Raw genomic sequence first — 20,178 nt, 5'->3', positions numbered from 1 at the left:
AGCCATTGACATTCAACTTCCTGAGTTCTTGTTATGGACTTTAGCTGTTTTTCTCACATTTGTCCTTCCCCACAATTGTATTCCTCATTGATACAGCATCTGGTTCGTTTTGCTTGATGCACAGCAAACCAAAATGCTGAGACACCCAGGTCTGTAGCCAAGTGAGGAGAACTAGCCTCAGATCTGTCTCCCCAAAGGCAAGGAGCTGGGGTACTTATGGGATGAAGAGTAAAGCAGCAGGGCAGTCTGAGTAGTGGGGAAAGGTGATTGGAAAAAGGTGTTATGACTGTTGTTTTGCGCAGGTGTAACTAAGCTACAGGCCTCTGCATGTTCAAAAAGTCACTGAGGACTTCCCTGGTGGCACAGTGGTTGGGAATCCACCTGCCAATGCAGGGGACACGGGTTCGATCCCTGGTCCGGGAAGATCCCACATGCCATGGAGCAGTTAAGCCCATGTGCCACAACTACTGACCCTGCGCTCTAGAGCCCGCATGCCACAACTGCTGAAGCCTGTGCACCTAGAGCCCATCCTCTGCAACAAGAGAAGCCACCACAATGAGAAGCATGCACAGCACAACGAAGAGTGGCCCCCGCTCACCACAACTAGAGAAAGCCCGCATGCAGCAACGAAGACCCAAAGTAGCCAAAAATAAACAAAATAAAATAAATAAATTTAAGAAAAAAGAACTAAAGATCGTACCTCACCAAGTATATAACGTGTTAGCATACAAGTAAAATGCATTAAAAAAACTTTTTTTTAAAGAAAGAAAGAAATGTCATTAAAAAAAAAAGTCACAGAGCAGACACTCATGCAGGCCCCCCTGGAGGGTGGGTGGTCTTATCCAGTCATAACTATCTCAGCTCAAACTAGACACAGCTGACTCCAAGGTCCTTGAGAACAACTTGGGCAAACACCTTAATGTTTAGACTCCAAGCCACCTGGAGGGCACGCAGTCTTTTTGTTTGTTTGTTTGTGTTTGTTTTTTTATACTGCAGGTTCTTATTAGTCATCAATTTTATACACATCAGTGTATACATGTCAATCCCAATCGCCCAATTCAGCACACCACCATCCCCACCCCACCACAGTTTTCCCCCCTTGGTGTCCATATGTCTGTTCTCTACATCTGTGTCTCAACTTCTGCCCTGCAAACCAGCTCATCAGTACCATTTTTCTAGGTTCCACATACATGCGTTAATATACGATATTTGTTTTTCTCTTTCTGACTTACTCTACTCTGTATGACAGTCTCTAGATCCGTCCACGTCTCAACAAATGACTCAATTTCGTTCCTTTTTATGGCTGAGTAATATTCCATTGTATATATGTACCACAACTTCTTTATCCATTCGCCTGTTGATGGGCATTTGGGTTGCTTCCATGACCTGGCTATTGTAAATAGTGCTGCAATGAACATTGGGGTGCATGTGTCATTTTGAATTATCGTTTTCTCTGGGTATATGCCCAGTAGTGGGATTGCTGGATCATATGGTAAATCTATTTTTAGTTTTTTAAGGAACCTCCAGACTGTTTTCCATAGTGGCTGTATCAATTTACATTCCCACCAACAGTGCAAGAGGGTTCCCTTTTCTCCACACCCTCTCCAGCATTTGTTGTTTGTAGATTTTCTGATGATGCCCATTCTAACTGGTGTGAGGTGATACCTCATTGAAGTTTTGATTTGCATTTCTCTAATAATTAGTGATGTTGAGTATCTTTTCATGTGCTTCTTGGCCATCTGTATGTCTTCTTTGGAGAAATGTCTATTTAGGTCTTCTGCCCATTTTTAGATTGGGTTGTTTGTTTCTTTAATATTGAGCTGAATGTGCTGTTTATATATTTTGGAGATTAATCCTTTTTCATTGATTCGTTTTCAAATATTTTCTCCCATTCTGAGGGCTGTCTTTTCGTCTTGTTTATGGTTTCCTTTGCTGTGCAAAAGCTTTGAAGTTTCATTAGGTCCCATTTGTTTATTTTTGTTTTTATTTCCATTACTCTAGGAGGTGGATCAAAAAAGATCTTGCTGTGATTTATGTCAAAGAGTGTTCTTCCAATGTTTTCCTCTAAGAGTTTTATAGTGTCCGGTCTTACATTAAGGTCTCGAATCCATTTTGAGTTTACTTTTGTGTATGGTGTTAGGGAGTGTTCTAATTTCATTCTTTTACATGTAGCTGTCCAGTTTTCCCAGCACCATGTATTGAAGAGACTGTCTTTTCTCCATTGTATATCTTTGCCTCCTTTGTCATAGATTAGTTGACCATAGGTGCGTGGGTTTATCTCTGGGCTTTCTATCTTGTTCCATTGATCTATGTTTCTGTTTTTGTGCCAGTACCATATTGTCTTGATTACTGTAGCTTTGTAGTATAGTCTGAAGTCAGGGAGTCTGATTTCTCCAGCTCTGTTTTTTCCCTCAAGACTGCTTTGGCTATTCGGGGTCTTTTGTGTCTCCATACAAATTTTAAGATGATTTGTTCTAGTTCCGTAAAAAATGCCATTGGTAATTTGATAGGGATTGCATTGAATCTGTAGATTGCTTTGGGTAGTATAGTCATTTTCACAATGTTGATTCTTCCAATCCAAGGACATGGTATATCTCTCCATCTGTTGGTATCATCTTTAATTTCTTTCATCAGTGTCTTATAGTTTTCTGCATACAGGTCCTAGGTAGGTTTATTCCTCAGTATTTTATTCTTTTTGTTACAATGGTAAATAGGAGTGTTTCCATAATTTCTCTTTCAGATTTTTCATCATTAGTGTATAGGAATGCAAGAGATTTCTGTGCATTAATTTTGTATCCTGCAACTTTACCAAATTCATTGATTAGCTCTAGTAGTTTTCTGGTGGCATATTTAGGATTCTCTATGTATAGTATCATGTCATCTGCAAAGAGTGACAGTTTTACTTCTTCTTTTCCAATTTGTATTCCTTTTATTTCTTTTTCTTCTCTAATTGCCATGGCTAGGACTTCCAAAACTATGTTGAATAATAGTGGTGAGAGTGGACATCCTTGTCTCATTCCTGATCTTAGAGGAAATGCTTCCAGTTTTTCACCATTGAGAATGATGTTTGCTGTGGGTTTGTCATATATGGCCTTTATTATGTTGAGGTAGGTTCCCTCTATGCCCACTTTCTGGAGAGTTTTTGTCATAAATGGGTGTTGAATTTTGTCAAAAGCTTTTTCTGCATCTATTGAGATGATCATATGGTTTTTATTCTTCAATTTGTTAATATGGTGTATCACATTGATTGATTTGCGTGTATTGAAGAATCCTTGCATCCCTGGGAGAAATCCCACTTGATCGTGGTGTATGATCCGTTTAATGTGTTGTTGGATTCTGTTTGCTAGTATTTTGTTGAGGATTTTTGCATCTATGTTCATCAGTGATATTGGTCTGTAATTTTCTTTTTTTGTAGTATCTTTGTCTGGTTTTGGTATCAGGGTGATGGTGGCCTCATAGAATGAGTTTGGGAGTTTTCCTTCTTCTGCAATTTTTTGGAAGAGTTGGAGAAGGATGGGTGTTAGCTCTTCTCTAAATGTTTGACAGAATTCACCTGTGAAGCCATCTGATCCTGGACTTTTGTTTGTTGGAAGATTTTTAATCACAGTTTCAATTTCATTACTTGTGATTCGTCTGTTCATATTTTCTGGTTCTTCCTGGTTCAGTCTTGGAAGGTTATACCTTTCTAAAAATTTGTCCATTTCTTCCAGGTTGTCCATTTTATTGGCATAGAGTTGCTTGTAGTAGTCTCTTAGGATGCTTTGTGTTTCTGCGGTGTCTGTTGTAACTTCTCCTTTTTCATTTCTAATTTTATTGATTTGAGTCCTCTCCCTCTTTTTCTTGATGAGTCTGGCTAATGGCTTATCAATTTTGTTTATCTTCTCAAAGAACCTGCTTTTAGTTTTATTGATCTTTGCTATTGTTTTCTTTGTTTCTATTTCATTTATTTCCACTCTGATCTTTATGATTTCTTTCCTTCTGCTAACTTTGGGTTTTGTTTGTACTTCTTTCTCTAGTTCCTTTAGGTGTAAGGTTAGATTGTTTACTTGAGATTTTTCTTGTTTCTTTAGGTGGGCTTGTATAGCTATAAACTTCCCTCTTAGAAATGCTTTTGCTGCATCCCATAGGTTTTGGATCGTTGTGTTTTCATTGTCATTTGTCTCTAGGTATTTTTTGATTTCCTCTTTGATTTCTTCTGTGATCGCTTGGTTATTTAGTAACGTATTGTTTAGCCTCCATGTGTTTGTGTTTTTTACGTTTTTTTCCCTGTAATTCATTTCTAATCTCATAGCGCTGTGGTCAGAAAAGATGCTTGATATGATTCCAATTTTCTTAAATTTACTGAGGCTTGATTTGTGACCCAAGATGTGATCTATCCTGGAGAATGTTCTGTGCGCACTTGAGAAGAAAGTGTAATCTGCTGTTTTTGGATGGAATGCCCTATAAAAATCAATTAAATCTATCTGGTCTATTGTGTCATTTAAAGCTTCTATTTCCTTATTTATTTTCATTTTGGATGATCTGTCCATTGGTGTAAGTGAGGTGTTAAAGTCCCCCACTATTATTGTGTTACTGTCTATTTCCTCTTTTATAGCTGTTAGCAGTTGCCTTATGTATTGAGGTGCTCCTATGTTGGGTGCATATATATTTATAATTGTTATATCTTCTTCTTGGATTGATCCCTTGATCATTATGTAGTGTCCTTCCTTATCTCTTGTAACATTCTTTATTTTAAAGTCTATTTTATCTGATATGAGTATAGCTACTCCAGCTTTCTTTTGATTTCCATTTGCATGGAATATCTTTTTCCATCCCCTCACTTTCAGTCTGTATGTGTCCCTAGGTCTGAAGTGGGTCTCTTGTAGACAGCATATATATGGGTCTTGTTTTTGTATCCATTCAGCAAGCCTGTGTCTTCTGGTTGGAGCATTTAATCCATTCACGTTGAAGGTAATTATCGATATGTATGTTCCTATGACAATTTTCTTAATTGTTTTGGGTTTGTTTTTGTAGGTCCTTTTCTTCTCTTGTGTTTCCCACTTAGAGAAGTTCCTTTAGCATTTGCTGTAGAGCTGGTTTGGTGGTGCTGAATTCTCTTAGCTTTTGCTTGTCTGTAAAGCTTTTGATTTCTCCATCAAATCTGAATGAGATCCTTGCCGGGTAGAGTAATCTTGGCTGTAGGTTCTTCCCTTTCATCACTTTAAGTATATCGTGCCACTCCCTTCTGGCTTGTAGAGTTTCTGCTGAGAAATCAGCTGTTAACCTTATGGGAGTTCCCTTGTATGTTATTTGTCGTTTTTCCCTTGCTGCTTTCAATAATTTTTCTTTGTCTTTAATTTTTGCCAATTTGATTACTATGTGTCTCGGCGTGTTTCTCCTTGGGTTTATCCTGTATGGGACTCTCTGCGCTTCCTGGACTTGGGTGGCTATTTCCTTTCCCATGCTAGGGAAGTTTTTGACTATAATCTCTTCAAATATTTTCTCTGGTCCTTTCTCTCTCTCTTCTCCTTCTGGGACCCCTATAATGCGAATGTTGTTGCGTTTAATGTTGTCCCAGAGGTCTCTTAGGCTGCCTTCATTTCTTTTCATTCTTTTTTCTTTAGTCTGTTCCTCAGCAGTGAATTCCACCATTCTGTCTTCCAGGTCACTTATCCGTTCTTCTGCCTCAGTTATTCTGCTATTGATTCCTTCTAGTGTAGTTTTCATTTCAGTTATTGTATTGGTCATCTCTGTTTGTTTGTTCTTTAATTCTTCTAGGTCTTTGTTAATCATTTCTTGCATCTTCTCAATCTTTGCCTCCATTCTTATTCCGAGGTCCTGGATCATCTTCACTATCATTATTCTGAATTCTTTTTCTGGAAGGTTGCCTATCTCCACTTCATTTAGTTGTTTTTCTGGGGTTTTATCTTGTTCCTTCATCTGGTATATAGCCCTCTTCCTTTTCATCTTGTCTATCTTTCTGTGAATCAGGGCACACAGTCTTAAAATGGCATTAATGAGTGATGGCAGGTGGAATAGATTTGACTGATTATACACAGGTTCAGCCCACTGACCGTTTTTGATTGTTTCTCAACCTTGAGGAAGATGGACAATGGCCACTCTGGCCACTTCCTGCTGACAAGGGGTGTAGACCTAACAGGGGCTTGAGGAATGACACTGTTTAGCACTCATTTGAGAATATTCTCTTGTCTGGTTTCAAGTTAACATTTTGATCCCAGTAAACATACCACCCTCAGGCCAGCTGTTAAGGCATTCATAGACCCAAACTTGGTCATCAAAACCACAGACAGGGGAATTCCCTGGCATCCAGTGGTTAAGACTCAGTGCTTCCACTGCAGGGGGTGTGGGTCCGACCCCTGGTCAGGGAACTAAGATCCTGCATGACCCACAGTGTGGCCAAAGAAAAAAAAAATAACCACAAAGTGCACCCTAAGGGGGCACACAGAATGTCAGATATATTGTTAAAATTTAGGCTCTTACTGGGAATTCCCTGGTGGCACAGTGGTTAAGAATCCACCTGCTGGTGCAGGGGACACAGGTTCAATCCCTGGTCCAGGACGATCCTACATGCTGCAGAGGAACTAAGCCCGTGTGCCACAACCACTGAGCCTGCGCTCTAGAGCCTGCAAGCCACAACTACTGAGCCCATGTGCCTAGAGCCCATGCTCTGCAACAAGAGAATCTACCACAATGAGAAGCCCGCACACCGCAACGAAGAATAGTCCCCGCTCGCCGCAACTAGAGAAAGCCCATGTGCAGCAAAGAAGACCCAACACAGCCAAAAATAAAAATTAATTAATTAATTAATTTTTAAAATTTAGGCTCTTACTTATAGGGATTTTAGGGAAGTCCCTGGTGGTCCAGTGGTTAGGACTCCACGCTTTCACTGCTAAGAGCATGGGTTCAATCCTTGGTGGCGGAACTAAGATCCCACAAGCTGCACAGCACGGCCAAAGAAAAAAAATTATATACAAACACACACACACACACATATATACACACATATATATATATACACACGTATATATATGTACACACACACACACACACATATATATATATATACACACACACATATGGGTTTTATCTAGGACACTCAGACAGGGATCAGTGTCTTACCTTTTTACATGTTGGAGCATCTGGATCATTATTCATTTGGCTGAAACACTTAGGTATTAAATATGGAAGGGACTTAAGCTGGGGAAATAAGAACCGTTCCTACAATATCCTAATCAAGTATGACCTTGACGGGGGGTACACACACCAGGACTATTTATTTTTATTTGAGGACACAAGGAGAGAACCGAATTTCAGCTTCATCAAGGAAAAATGGGACAGGTGATGAGCCTAATCTGATATGTTACCTCTGAAGTTAAGGAAGTTAGGGATGGTTGAAAAATGAGTGACAGTCACAGTCAAGGGGTCAGCATGATCAAATACAGAAAGAAGTTTTGGATGACAAATTCAACAGCTAGAGAGATGACCTGTTTTTGCCAGTTTGAGAAATCCGAATCATTGAATTGTCTTTCCAAGCCTGGGAGGTTAGAAACAAAGAAAACATCACAAGAGAAAAGAACAGTCATTCTGGCAACTAGCAAGGTATTTAAATTGCCTTCTGGAAGAGGTAAAACTGTCACTGTATGCAGATGACATGATACTATATATAGAAAACCCTAAGAACTCTACACAAAAACTACTAGAACTGATAAATGAGTTCAACAAAGTAGCAAGATTTCTTTATACTAACAATGAAATATCAGAAAAGGAATGTAAAAAAAGAAAAATACCTTTTCAAATCACACCAAAAAAAAAAAATACCTAGGAATAAACCTGACCAAGGAGGTGAAAGACTTATACACTGAGAACTATAAAACATTAATAAAGGAAATTAAAGAGGATTCAAAGAAATGGAAAGATATCGCATGTTCTTGGATTGGAATAATTAATATTGTTAAAATGGCAATACTACCCAAAGCAAACTACAGATTTAACATGATCCCTATCAAATTACCCATGATATTTTTCACAAAACTAGAACAAATAATCCAAAAATTTATATGGAACCATAAAAGGCCCAGAATTGCCAAAGCAATCCTGAGGGGAAAAAAAAAAAAAAAAAAGCTGCAGGAGGTATAACCCTCGACATGTCAGACAGTACTACAAAGTTACAGTAATCAAAAGTGTGGTATTGGTACAAAAACAGACATACAGATCAATGGCACAGAATAGAGAGCCCAGAAATATACCCACACACCTATGGTCAATTAAACTTTGACAAAGGAGGCAAGAATATAAAATGGGAAAAAGTCTCTTCAGCAAGTTGTGCTGGGAAAGTTGGACAGCCACATGTAAATCAACGAAGTTAGAACATTCCCTTACACCATGCACAAAAATAAACTCAAAATGGCTTAAAGACTTAAACATAAGATGTGACACCATCAAAGTCCTAGAAGAGAACATAGGCAAAACATTCTCTGACACGAATCATACCAGTGTTTTCTTAGGTCAGTCTCCCAAGGCAATAGAAATAAAAGCAAAAATAAACAAATGGGACCTAATCAAACTTACAAGCTTTTGCACAGCAAAGGAAACCATAAACAAAATGAAAAGACAACCTACAGAATGGTAGAAAATATTTGCAAATGATGCAACTGACTAGGGCTTAATCTCCAAAATATACAAACAGCTCATGCAGCTCAATAACAAAAAAACAAACAACCCAATAGAAAAATGGGCAGAAGACCTCAATAGACATGTCTCCAAAGAATACATCCAGATGGTCAATAGGCACATGAAAAGATGCTCAACATCGCTAATTATTAGAGAAATGTAAGTCAAAACTACACTGAGGTACAACCTCACATCGGTCAGAATGGCCATCATTAAAAAGTCTATAAATAACAAATGCTGGAGAGGGTGTGGAGAAAAGGGAACCTTCCTACACTGATGGTGGGTATGTAAGTTGGTGCAGCCACTATGGAAAACAGTATGGAGGTGCCTCAAAAAACTAAAAATATATTTACCATATGATCCAGCAATCCCACTCCTGGGCATATATCTGGAGAAAACCATAATTTGAAAAGATACATGCACCCCGATGTTCATTGCAGCACTATTCACAAGAGCCAAGACACAGAAACAACCTAAATGTCCATCAACAGATGAATGGATAAAGAGGATGTGGTATATTTACACAATGGAATATGACTCAGCCATAAAAAAGAATGAAATAGTGCCATCTGCAGCAACATGGATGCAACTAGAGATTATCATACTAAGTGAAGTCAGAAAGAGAAAGACAAATACCATATAATATCACTTATATGTAGAATCTAAAATATGGCACAAATGAACCAATCTACAAAACAGAAACAGACTCACAGACATAGAGAACAGACTTGTGGTTGCCAAGGGGGAGGGGGTTGGGGGAGGGATAGACTGGGAGTTTGGGATGAGCAGATGCAAACTATTACATATAGGATGGATAAATAACAAGGTCCTACTGTATAGCACAGGGAACTATATCCAAACTCCTGGGATAAACCATAATGGAAAAGAATATAAAAAAGAATATATATATATATATGTATAACTGAGTCACTTTGCTGTACAGCAGAAATTAACACAACATTGTAAACCAATGATACTTCAACTAAAAAAAAAAATTACCTTCTAAAGAGTTTCACTTTACCAAAGTCAGCTCTGCATCAATCCCTACACCTTCATTTCTTGCTCACAGCATTTTTTAAAAAGTAATTTTATTTATTTATTTTAGTTTTGGCTGCTTGAGTCTTCGTTGTTGCACGGGCTTTCTCTAGTTGCGTCAAGCGGGGGCTACTCTTCGTTGCGGTGCACAGGCTTCTCATTGTGGTGGCTTCTCCTGCTGCGGAGCATGGGCTCTAGGCTCACGGGGTTAAGTAGTTGTGGCACACAGGCTCAGTAGTTGTGGCTCACGGGCTCTAGAGCGCAGGCTCAGTAGTTGTGGCGCACGGGCTTAGTTGCTCTGTGGCATGTGTGATCTTCCTGGACCAGGGCTCGAACCCACGTTCCCTGCATTGGCAGGCAGATTCTTAACCACTGTGCCACCAGGGAAACCCTACACAGCTTCTCTTTGAGAACCAACTTAAGATGGCTAGGGAGTCATTTGTCAGCCCGGAGATGTCTGTGGCCCTTCAACTTCAGCGAGGAAGGGGTCATGAGGACCACCACCTAAGGTCCAGTCCAGGAAGGATGGAGCTGGTCTTCAGGATGGTTATCCTTCCAAGACTTCAGTCTAAAGGGTCATGGTCTCCCCCTTTAAGAACTTCCTAGGGAATTCCCCGGCGGTCCAGTGGTTAGGACTCGGCGCTTTCACTGCCGTGGGCCCGGGTTGCATACCTGGTCAGGGAACTAAGATCCTGCAAGCCACTTGGTGCAGCCAAAAAAATCCAAGAAAACAAAAACAACAAACAAAGAAAACTTCCTAAAGGGGTTTTGCTACAACATAGAAGTTGGAGATCCAAGTGGGACCTAACCCGGTCATCACCAGGAGCCCCCGTGGTTGTTTCTTGGTGGGAACAGCAACCCTGGCGAGAGCTTCCCTCCATCAAGGAGCAGCTGTCTGTCCTTGTGAGTTCAAAACCTGAGTGTCTAACAGAGGGCTGACAGCTCTGTGCTTTTTTCTTGGGCACCTTACCGCCTCCTTCAACCACGAAGTTCCATCAAAACTGTATTCTGGTCTCGGGCGTCCTTTGTTTGACTGGCCATCAGAGTATCATCCACATCCTGGGGGCTCCCTCATTTAGGTGGGGTCCCTCACACCTGTGGTCAGGATTTCTCCCAATCTTGAGGAGAGACTGTTAAATCCTGGAGGAAGTGCTGTCCAGCAGTACTTGTGTTTAACTCTTGTATCTTGTATTTGAAAGCAGACAACTCTTGGGATTCAAAACTCAGGTTATGCAAAAAAACAAAAAGTCCTTCAAATCCAATAGGGTAAACCAACAAATCTCTGCACAAAGTAGTGAGCAGTGTTAGGGTCTAGAGATGAGTATCTCCTACAATTTGATTCATTGCTCTGAAGTGGTGTACAAACTGATATCCACCTGTGCCTGGTTTCTGGACTGGTAAAGGTGGAGTCTTATAAGGTGACCAGCAGGGGTGTATTAAGTCATATTCCAGGAAGGCAGGGGTTGAATTCCACACTTTGCCGGCTCCTTTCATAGGAAGGGCTTTAAGTTTGGAATTTTTGCTCCGGGACAGAGCCTAACCCGTATAGGCGCAGCCTCCTGCCCACACACACCCCACACCTCCAGACTCACCTCCTGCAGGATATCTTTCCCAGTGGCTGCAGGCTGTTCTCTTTGGGGGTTGAGAGCCTGCTCTTGTGATGCTTCAATGTCCATTCGTCCAGGTGTAAAGGTAACCCTGGTATTTAGTTAGTAAATCTCGTACAGAAAGGTATGCTCCATCTGACAGTCTAGCAGCTGGAGAAAAGGCTTTCTGAAGGTTTCTCCTGACACCCCAGTTACTAACAGCCTCAGAAGAAAGTTTAGAAAACTGGGTATTTAAAACTGAGTAAGTGGCCCCCACGTCCATCACAAAGTCAAATTGATTTCCAACCGTCATGGTCACTGGGGCTCTGTGTGGGACATAGTGATGGACTCAGTGGGATTTAAAGGGTTCCCCAGGGCCCCGTCATTCGTGGTCACCGTCATGCTTAGCTCAGGCAGCTGATGCGCCACCTGTTTACCTTCTTCAAGAGTCTGATTTAGGGGCTTCCCTGGTGGCGCAGTGGTTAAGAATCTGCCTGCCAGTGCAGAGGACACGGGTTCTATCCCTGGTCGGGGAAGATCCCACATGCCATGGAGCAAGTGAGTCCGTGTGCCACAACTACTGAGACAGTGCTCTAGAGCCCACGTGCTGCAACTACTGAGCCCGTGCACCTAGAGCCCGTGCTCCGCAACAAGAGAAGCCACTGCAATGAGAAGCCCGCACACCGCAACGAAGAGTAGCCCCTACTGGCCGCAACTAGAGAAAAGCCCCCGCGCAGCAACGAAGACCCAACGCAGCCTAAAAAAAGGCTGATTTAGGGCGGGACTCTCTTTTAGGACGTGTTCCTGCTCTTTGCAACATGCACATTGGCAGGATCCCGCTATCAGGTGCCCCGTTCAAGTGGGAGCTTAGGCCGCTTACCTCCTCAGTTTGGTCCGGCTCTTCCCTGGGTTCAGTCAGCTGCCAGCAGAGTGGCCCGATTCATTCTTCGTTGTTCCCTTTTCTCCTGAACCTGGTCTCTGCCGTTAAGAGCTTTGAAGGCAACTTAACAAGTTGAAAGGTAGGTGTTCCTAAAGCCCCCCGACTTTTCGAAGTTTCTTCTCTATGTCAGGGGCCGCTCTGGCCAATGAGAATCACACTGACCACCTTTGAATTCTTTGGGGCCTCAGGTCTGCATCTGTATTGCCTGGAGGCTTTACAGACCCTGCCTAGAAATTCTGAAGCCTCCTCATTTGATTTCTGTCTTACCTCCTCTGCTTTAGTAAGGCTTCCGTGTCTAGGCCCCTTCTTCACAATCCTGCAAGAATGCGATCTCCATAATGTTTGAGTTTTACCCATCCCCAGCACTCACATCCCAATTAGGATCTGCTGTTGGCAAAGCCACGCTCGCTGCAGGCTGCATGGGGCACCAGGGGTTCCTTCGTGAAGCTGATCTGCCTCCTCCCAGGCTCCACCCAGCATCTCTCGAAGGTTTTCTGAGGTGAGGAGGGTAGTTAATGAATTTCAAGCATCTGCCCAGGTCGGGTTGCAGGTTGCAAGGATCGATGAAAGATTTTCCATTCTCTTTGGTCATCTCTCTAAGTTGGCATATTGTTCTTCCAATTAAATAAATAAGAAGTTGGACTTCCCTGGCAGTCCAGTGGTTAAGACTCCAGGCTTCCAATGCAGGGGGTGCGGGTTCCATCCTGGTCGGGGAACTAAGATCCCACATGCTGCGTGGTACAGCCGAAAAAATAAAATTAATTAATTAAAAAAAAAAAAAAGCTGAAGTTGAAGGAGGGGCGTGGACCCGGATCCCTCCCATCCCATCGGCTGTCCACTCTCTGCTTTCACACCCCCAGCAGGGACTCCCCTTAACTGATGCTGCCCAGCCTGAGTTTGGGCAGCTCCCTGGCCAAGTCGAGTGCCCTGGAGGGTAGGAGATGGGGAGACCGAGACCATTCCTATTTCTCAATCCCCAGACCCGAGGGGTAGGGAGGGGGGAGCCTGAGGCTCAGACGGTGGTAGCTAAAGAGCAGCAGCAAGTCATCCTCCTCCTCATCAGAATCAAGCAAGAGGGGTTCCTTGGCCTCCTTTCCTGCTGAGTCACAACTTGACATCTTGGCACAGGCTTATTTTGATACAGTAACATCAAAGACTGTACAGAAGCGATTTCATCCCATTTTTCTTCCCGTTTACAAAATAAATCAAGTCGCAAATTTGTATTGTAACTAAAGGATCCATTTTCAGACCATTTTGCTCCGGAGTCTAAAGGAAATGGTGGCCACACAGTGTTACCATCTTTTTCTTATGGATTTACAGCTGAAAACTCACGCAATTTTGGAGAATGCAAAGGGGGAATTGAATTAACACTTCCCGTTTTGAAGGGGCTTTGTTTCCAGGTGGTCACGGCAGCAAAATCTCCCTATGGGTCCTTATTCAATCCCCAGTAGCCAACTCTTAACAATTAAGACAATCATAGACAAACAAACAAGACCAAAACCCAGAGCCCCAGCCTCCAACCCTGGCCTGTGGTACCTCAGCAGCTGCAAACCTTGTGTCCTCTGTCAGCATCCCGCCAAGTGGGCCTCCAACCTGGATGGATTGCCAGGCAATCTAGGCACATGTGCAATTCTGTAATGAGGTTACTCACCCAAAAGTGTCTTCCAAACCCAAACCCCCAAACTGTCTCTTTGCTGCAAAACAAAACTAAGAGAGGAAGTTTTCAGCACCTCTCCAGGGAAATCCGGGGACGGTCCTGGAACAGACGGACCAGGCCGCTGCCCAGACTCGGCCACAGCCTCTCAGTACCAGCCTTGGACGAGCCACAGGCAAAAGGTCGTCCGGACTTACCTCCTGGCTGGCCGCTAAGTTAGTTCCCTGACCAGGTTTGTCTTGCCCGATACGCAGCAAGGAAAATGCTGAGCCGCCGAGGTTTGCAGCTCCATGAAGAGCACTAGCTGCAGAGCTGCCCCCCCGAAGGCCAGGGGCTGGGACACTTGTGGGTTGAAGAAGCAGGGCGGTCCGAGGCTTGGGGAAAGGTGATGGGGGAAAGGTCAGGCGCAGGCCCAGTGCAGGGTGGGTGGTCCCATCCAGGCTTAACCATATCAGCTCAAACTAGACGCAGCTGACTCCAGGCTCCTGGAAAACAAGTTGGGCAAACACGTTATTTAGGCTCCGTGCCACCTGGAGGACATGTATGTCTTAAACCCACCTTGACCAGGGATGGCAGGTGGAACGAACTTGGCTGATTTCCCATGGGCTCAGGTCTCCATCCTGACTTAAGTGGGAACAGAGCTAGTATTTTACTGTCGGGCGAAATGTCAACTCTTGGCCACAACGGATTTTTATCCTGTTAATGAACTATCTTTGTAGGCCTAGTTTGCTAGGTCTTTGAAAAATCAGGGCTGGATGCAGAATTAAGCCACACCTCAGCATGCCCCAGAAATGACTGTATGGGTTTCTTTCCTGTGGTGGAGATACAGCTGGATTATGAGGAGGTTTTCTATCATCCCATCATCTTTGTATCACTGGGATGAACCCCATTCGTCAAAAGTGTGTTAACGTTTAGGATGGGTGGACTTGGGGTGCAGCCAGCAGGACTGCCCAGCAGTGAGCCTGAGACGTCACTCTGGTTTTGCCTGGAAATAACCACCCGTGATGGGGGCTTCATCCTGCTCCAAAGTGGGAAGGGGCTCTACCTCAGCTCCTCGCAGTGGCTGCGTTCCTCCTGTGGGACTGGTCTCCTGCAAGCTCAAAAAAAAAGAAGAAGAAGAAGAAATGAAGACTGAAGTGGGGATGGGGGCTGGGACAGAACCCACAAGGACCCCCTAATATACGCACCAGATGCTACCGATTTCTAGGTGATGGGTTAGGACTGACTGTTCATGTTCTGAATTATTAAAACAACAGACACATTACTTTTGATATCAGTACAAAAAGCAATTTCCACTGTGAACGAGAAACTACAGGGTCCATAGTTCTTCCCGCGGCACTGCTCTGGGGTGACACTATTTTCTTTCCTATCCAATGTCATGATGACAGACACAGGAAGGGGTGGGGGGCACCAGCCAGGCCACCTCCACGGGCTCCTGGACATTTCGCCTGCAGGCAGGTTGTGGCAGAGCCTAAAGAGGACGGGAGGGCAGCAGGCCCACCCCAGCAGTGGAGGACACCTTCCCGAGTCCAGCAGTCACGGCATCTGGGTGCTAGTCAGGGTCAGGGTCATGGTCAGGACAAGGCTCCGAGAGACCCAAATTAGGGTTGGGGTTCAGGATGGGCTGGGAGTGGGGAATTGGGGCCAGGGTTCGGGCGATTAGGGGTGAGCAGCAGCCACCAGGTGTGTGCAGAGCCGGCAGGGGGGCCCAGCCGATCCCCAAGTCCTGCGGCCCCCCTTGTGACTAGACTGAGGCCCGTGGATATGCAGCCCCATCTCATGTCTCCCAGAGGTTAAAGCAAATTCGGGGCCAGGATCATTTGGTCACAAAGGCCAACTAGTGCCCTTTTCAAAGGAGAAAAGCACTCAGGACAATGTCCAGGAGAGACCAGGCACTGGCTTCCAGGCGTCCCCCTCCCCCACGGAGCCCCACTTAATTCTCAGCAACTACGTGTGACTGGGAGCAAAGGGCTGCCCACCAGGGAAGCCCCCCGGCCTCAGTTTTTACTGGGGGTCAGTCACATGGGCTGCAGCACCCATGCCACTGACCTCTGTCTCTCAGACTCCAGGCCCCAAACCCGCACACCAGAGCAAAACACGTGTTCACAATAAATCACATTCTTAGGATAAACGTGTCTAACTGGTCCAAGGCCCAAGGCCTCAGGCTCGTACTGACAGTATTGCCTGGAGCTTCCTGGAGGAGGGGGCCCGCAGCCTGCATACCTCCTATGGGACATAGGACACACTGAAGGACCTATAGAGGATACAGGGTACCTCTGAGTTATATTGTGAGAGTGCACACACATGCACACACACACACACCCCTCTGCAAGGGAGAAAGAGAATCCGGAACACAGGCCTGAGATTTGGTTCGATCAGAATTTCAATATTTAATACACAGTTAAGGATTTGGACCACAAAAAAGGCACTAAGTAGCTTTTGCCCCTGCTTATACTGGCTCTGGATTCACTTTAATTGGCCAGCATATCTCAGTGCCCTCAAACTGGGCCCCCAAACGAATAATCTATTCCACAAGACGCACCAGCCTCTCAGGAATGGCCACGCCCCATCCACCCTCACAGCATCGCACTCCTGGGCATGACCTCCGCCCTCCCCTTGCTCCGCCATCTGTGGCTTGGACAGTGGCCTGCCCTCACTCAGTGGCTACTTTAGGGGAGGGAGGCCAATTATTAAACAACCTGGCAGGGTTCAAGGGCTTTACACTGTGCTGAGCGCTCCCGGGGGGGGCGTCCAGTCAACCTTTATTTATGAAAACATGCATCCAGCCAGGTTTGGCCCCCAGGCTGTAGGTTGCCAATTCCCCCTCTGGATCGTGGTACAGAGTTGAGGTAGAGAACGAAAAGTATGGCAGATGCAGTGGAATGGGGACCGGCCCCAAGGATGCCTGGGAAGAAGGGCTCTCGGCACACACGTGGCATCATTTCTCAGAGAAGCGCCTACAGATTCCAAGGCTGCACAGCATCCTTTGCTGAGGAACCACTACTCTAATTGAGGCCCTAGGTGACCTGAAATTATTGAGGAGCATCCCAAGACCTGGTCCTCTCATCCCAAAGCACCAAACCCTCCCACCAAGGAAAGCCCCCAGTTCAGAATGTCCATGGCTGCCCCCACCTGGTCTCAGCATATTGCGACCTGGGCTTCCCCAGGGGTCAGAGCTCGGAAGGAAAAATGCACCTTACTTTTCCAGGGTCTGGCTCCCGCTCCTCTGGGACCGCCCATTATCAAGATAGAAGCCCTAACTGGAATAAAATTGAAACTTTGCAGGACTTCCCTGGTGGCGCAGTGGTTAAGACTCCCCACTCCCAATGCAGGGGGCCCCGGTTCGATCCCTGGGCGGGGAATTAGGTCCCGCATGCGTGCCACAACTAAGAGTTCACATGCCGCAACTGAGGAGCCCACGTGCTGCAACTAAGACCCGGTGCAACCAAATAAATAAATATTAAAACAAAAGCAGGGACTTCCCTGGTGGTGCAGTGGCTAAGAATCCACCTGCCAATGCAGGGGACACAGGTTCGAGCCCTGGTCAGGGAAGATCCCACATGCCATGGAGCAACTAAGCCCGTGAGCCACAACTACTGAGCCCACGTACCACAACTACTGAAGCCTGCACGCCTAGAGCCCGTGCTCCGCAATAAGAGAAGCCACTGCAATGAGAAGTTCGCGCACCACAACGAAGAGTAGCCCCCACTCACCGCAACTAGAGAAAGCCCGCATGCAGCAATGAAGACCCTATGCAGCCAAAAATAAATAAATAAATTAATTAATTTTTTTAAAAAAAAGGAAAAACAAAAAACTTTGTCCCTTACTTCTGGTCTTGCCAAATCAGACCCTGAGGACTTGCTGAGCCATTAAAATTGTTAATATGGCCCAAAACACGTTAAAACTGGGACTTGAAGGAGGAGACCCATTACACAAGATGCATTAAGAGAAGGGGTGATTATCCCCCTCTTTCTCTAGCTATCAGTCCAAACTGGCCTGGTTTTCAACCCAGAAAGGACAAATGGCACCTCGTGGTGAACTGCTGTGACCTTAACCAGTGGTCAGTTAAGGCCTGTCCCAGCACAGCCGAAGTGGCACCGGCAGGCAGTGCTCCACTGGCCAGGATTCTGTTGTTACCATTTGGCTAATATATTCTATACAGGCCTTATTCCAGCAACCTCCAGCCTCTACTCACAGTCACGTTTGTTTAATAGATATATATATATACTAATTGTGATAAAATACAGGTAACATCAGTCTTAACTGGGCTGTTTTTCTCTTTTTTTTTTTGGCCACGTGGCTTAGTTCCCTGAGCAAGGATCAACCCGTGGCCCCTCCAGTGGAAGTGTGGAGCCCTAACCACTGGACCACCAGGGAAGTCCCAATTTTAACTGTTTTTTTTCTCTTATTTTTAATTTAAAAAATTTTTTTTAATTTTATTGTTTTGGTTGCGCTGGGTGTTCATTGCAGCAGTCGGACTCCTTAGTTGCGACCCTCGGCCTCCTTAGTTGTGGCATGCGAACTCTTAGCTGGCTGGCATGCATGGGGGATCCAGTTCCCCAACCAAGGACCGAACCTGGGCCCCCTGCATTGGGAACCCAGAGTCGTAACCACTGCGCCACTAGGGAAGTCCCTTAGCTTTTTTTTTTAAGTGTACAATAATTCTGCACTTGACTGTCCAGGGGCAGCACACTACCCCCTGTGCCCGCGGAACCTGGAGGGCAGAGCCAGTGGATGCTTGGGCACAGAGCAGGGAGCGGTGGGCTGTGGTCCCAGCTGAGGTCCGGGCCTGTGCCCGTGGATCAGGTCACCGCGACGTCTAGGGTGACATAACACCCACGTTGCGCGATGCTATCACCGGCCTCTGGCTCCTCCCCTGGCCCTGTTTGCTTTACGGGACTATCTGGGCCTGGGACCCGCATCCCTGGGCTGCCCCGGGGACCGGAGACGGCAGGTGCTGCGCGGCCGCCCGCTAGATGGCGCCACCGTCCCGCTCCGCTTCGCGGGAGCCCTTCCCCGAGTGGACGGCAGTCCGCGGGGGCTCCACCGCTCGGAAAGTAGCACAGCTACTCTGAAAGCCCCCTGCCCGGCCCCTCCTACCAGCACACTGCCTCTGGAAATGCATGTCAGACCGTTAGGAAAAAGAAACTGGAAGCAGCGGAGACCTCCTGCAGGAGGTGAATGATGAATAATCTGTACATCCAGAGCACGGAAAAGCTTTCGGCGCAGAAAAAAATGGTCGTCAAGCCGTGAGCACACGTGGAGGAAACTTTTTTTTTTATAAACATTTATTTACGGCTGCGTTGGGTCTTCGTTGCTGCACGTGGGCTTTCTCTAGTTGTGGAGAGCTGGGGCTGCTCTTCGCTGGGGTGCACGGGCTTCTCATTGCGGTGGCTTCTCTTGTTGCGGAGCACGGGCTCTAGGTGCGCGGGCTTCAGTAGTTGTGGCTCGTGGGCTCTAGAGCATAGGCTCAGTAGTTGTGGCGCATGGGCTTAGTTGCTCTGCGGCATGTGGGATCTTCCCAGACCAGAGCTGGAACCCATGTCCCCTGCGTTGGCAGGCAGATTCTTAACCACTGTGCCACCAGGGAAGCCCACGTGGAGAAAACTTAATGCACATCTAAGTGAAGGAAGCCAGTCTGAAATGGCTGCATGCTGTGTGATTCTAACTCTATGACATTCTGGAAAAGGCAAAACTATGGAGATAATAAAATGATCAGTGGTTCCCAGGGCCTGGGGGAGAGGGAGGGATGAATAGGTGGAGAACAGAGGGTTTTTAGGGCAGTGAAACTACTCTGTATGATATTATAATGGTGGACACGTGTCATTGTACATTTGTCCAAACCCATAGGATGTACATCACCAGGAGTGACCCCTGATGTGAACCATGGGCTCTGGGTGATGATGAGGTGTCAGTGTAGGTCCATCGATTGTAACAAATATCCCGCTTGGGGGGGATGTTGATAGTGGGGGGACTGGAAGGCAGGGGGTATATGGGAACTCTGTACCTTTTTCTTAATTTTGCTGTGAACCTAAAACTGCTCTAAAAAATAAAGACTATTTTTTAAAAAAGGTAAATCAAGGGCTTCCCTGGTGTTGCAGCGGTTAAGAGTCTGCCTGCCAATGCAGGGGACACGGGTTCAAGCCCTGGTCAGGGAAGATCTCACATGCCGCAGAGCAACTAAGCCCATGGGCCACAACTACTGAGCCTGCGCTCTAGAGCCCGCGAGCCACAACTACTGAAGCCTGCGTGCCTAGAGCCCGTGCTCCGCAACAAGAGAAGCCACTGCAGTG

This window comes from Eschrichtius robustus, chromosome 14 (genome assembly GCF_028021215.1).
Source record: "Eschrichtius robustus isolate mEscRob2 chromosome 14, mEscRob2.pri, whole genome shotgun sequence".
NCBI classification, from domain to species: Eukaryota; Metazoa; Chordata; class Mammalia; order Artiodactyla; family Eschrichtiidae; genus Eschrichtius; species Eschrichtius robustus.
Note: the sequence above shows the minus strand (reverse complement) of the source record.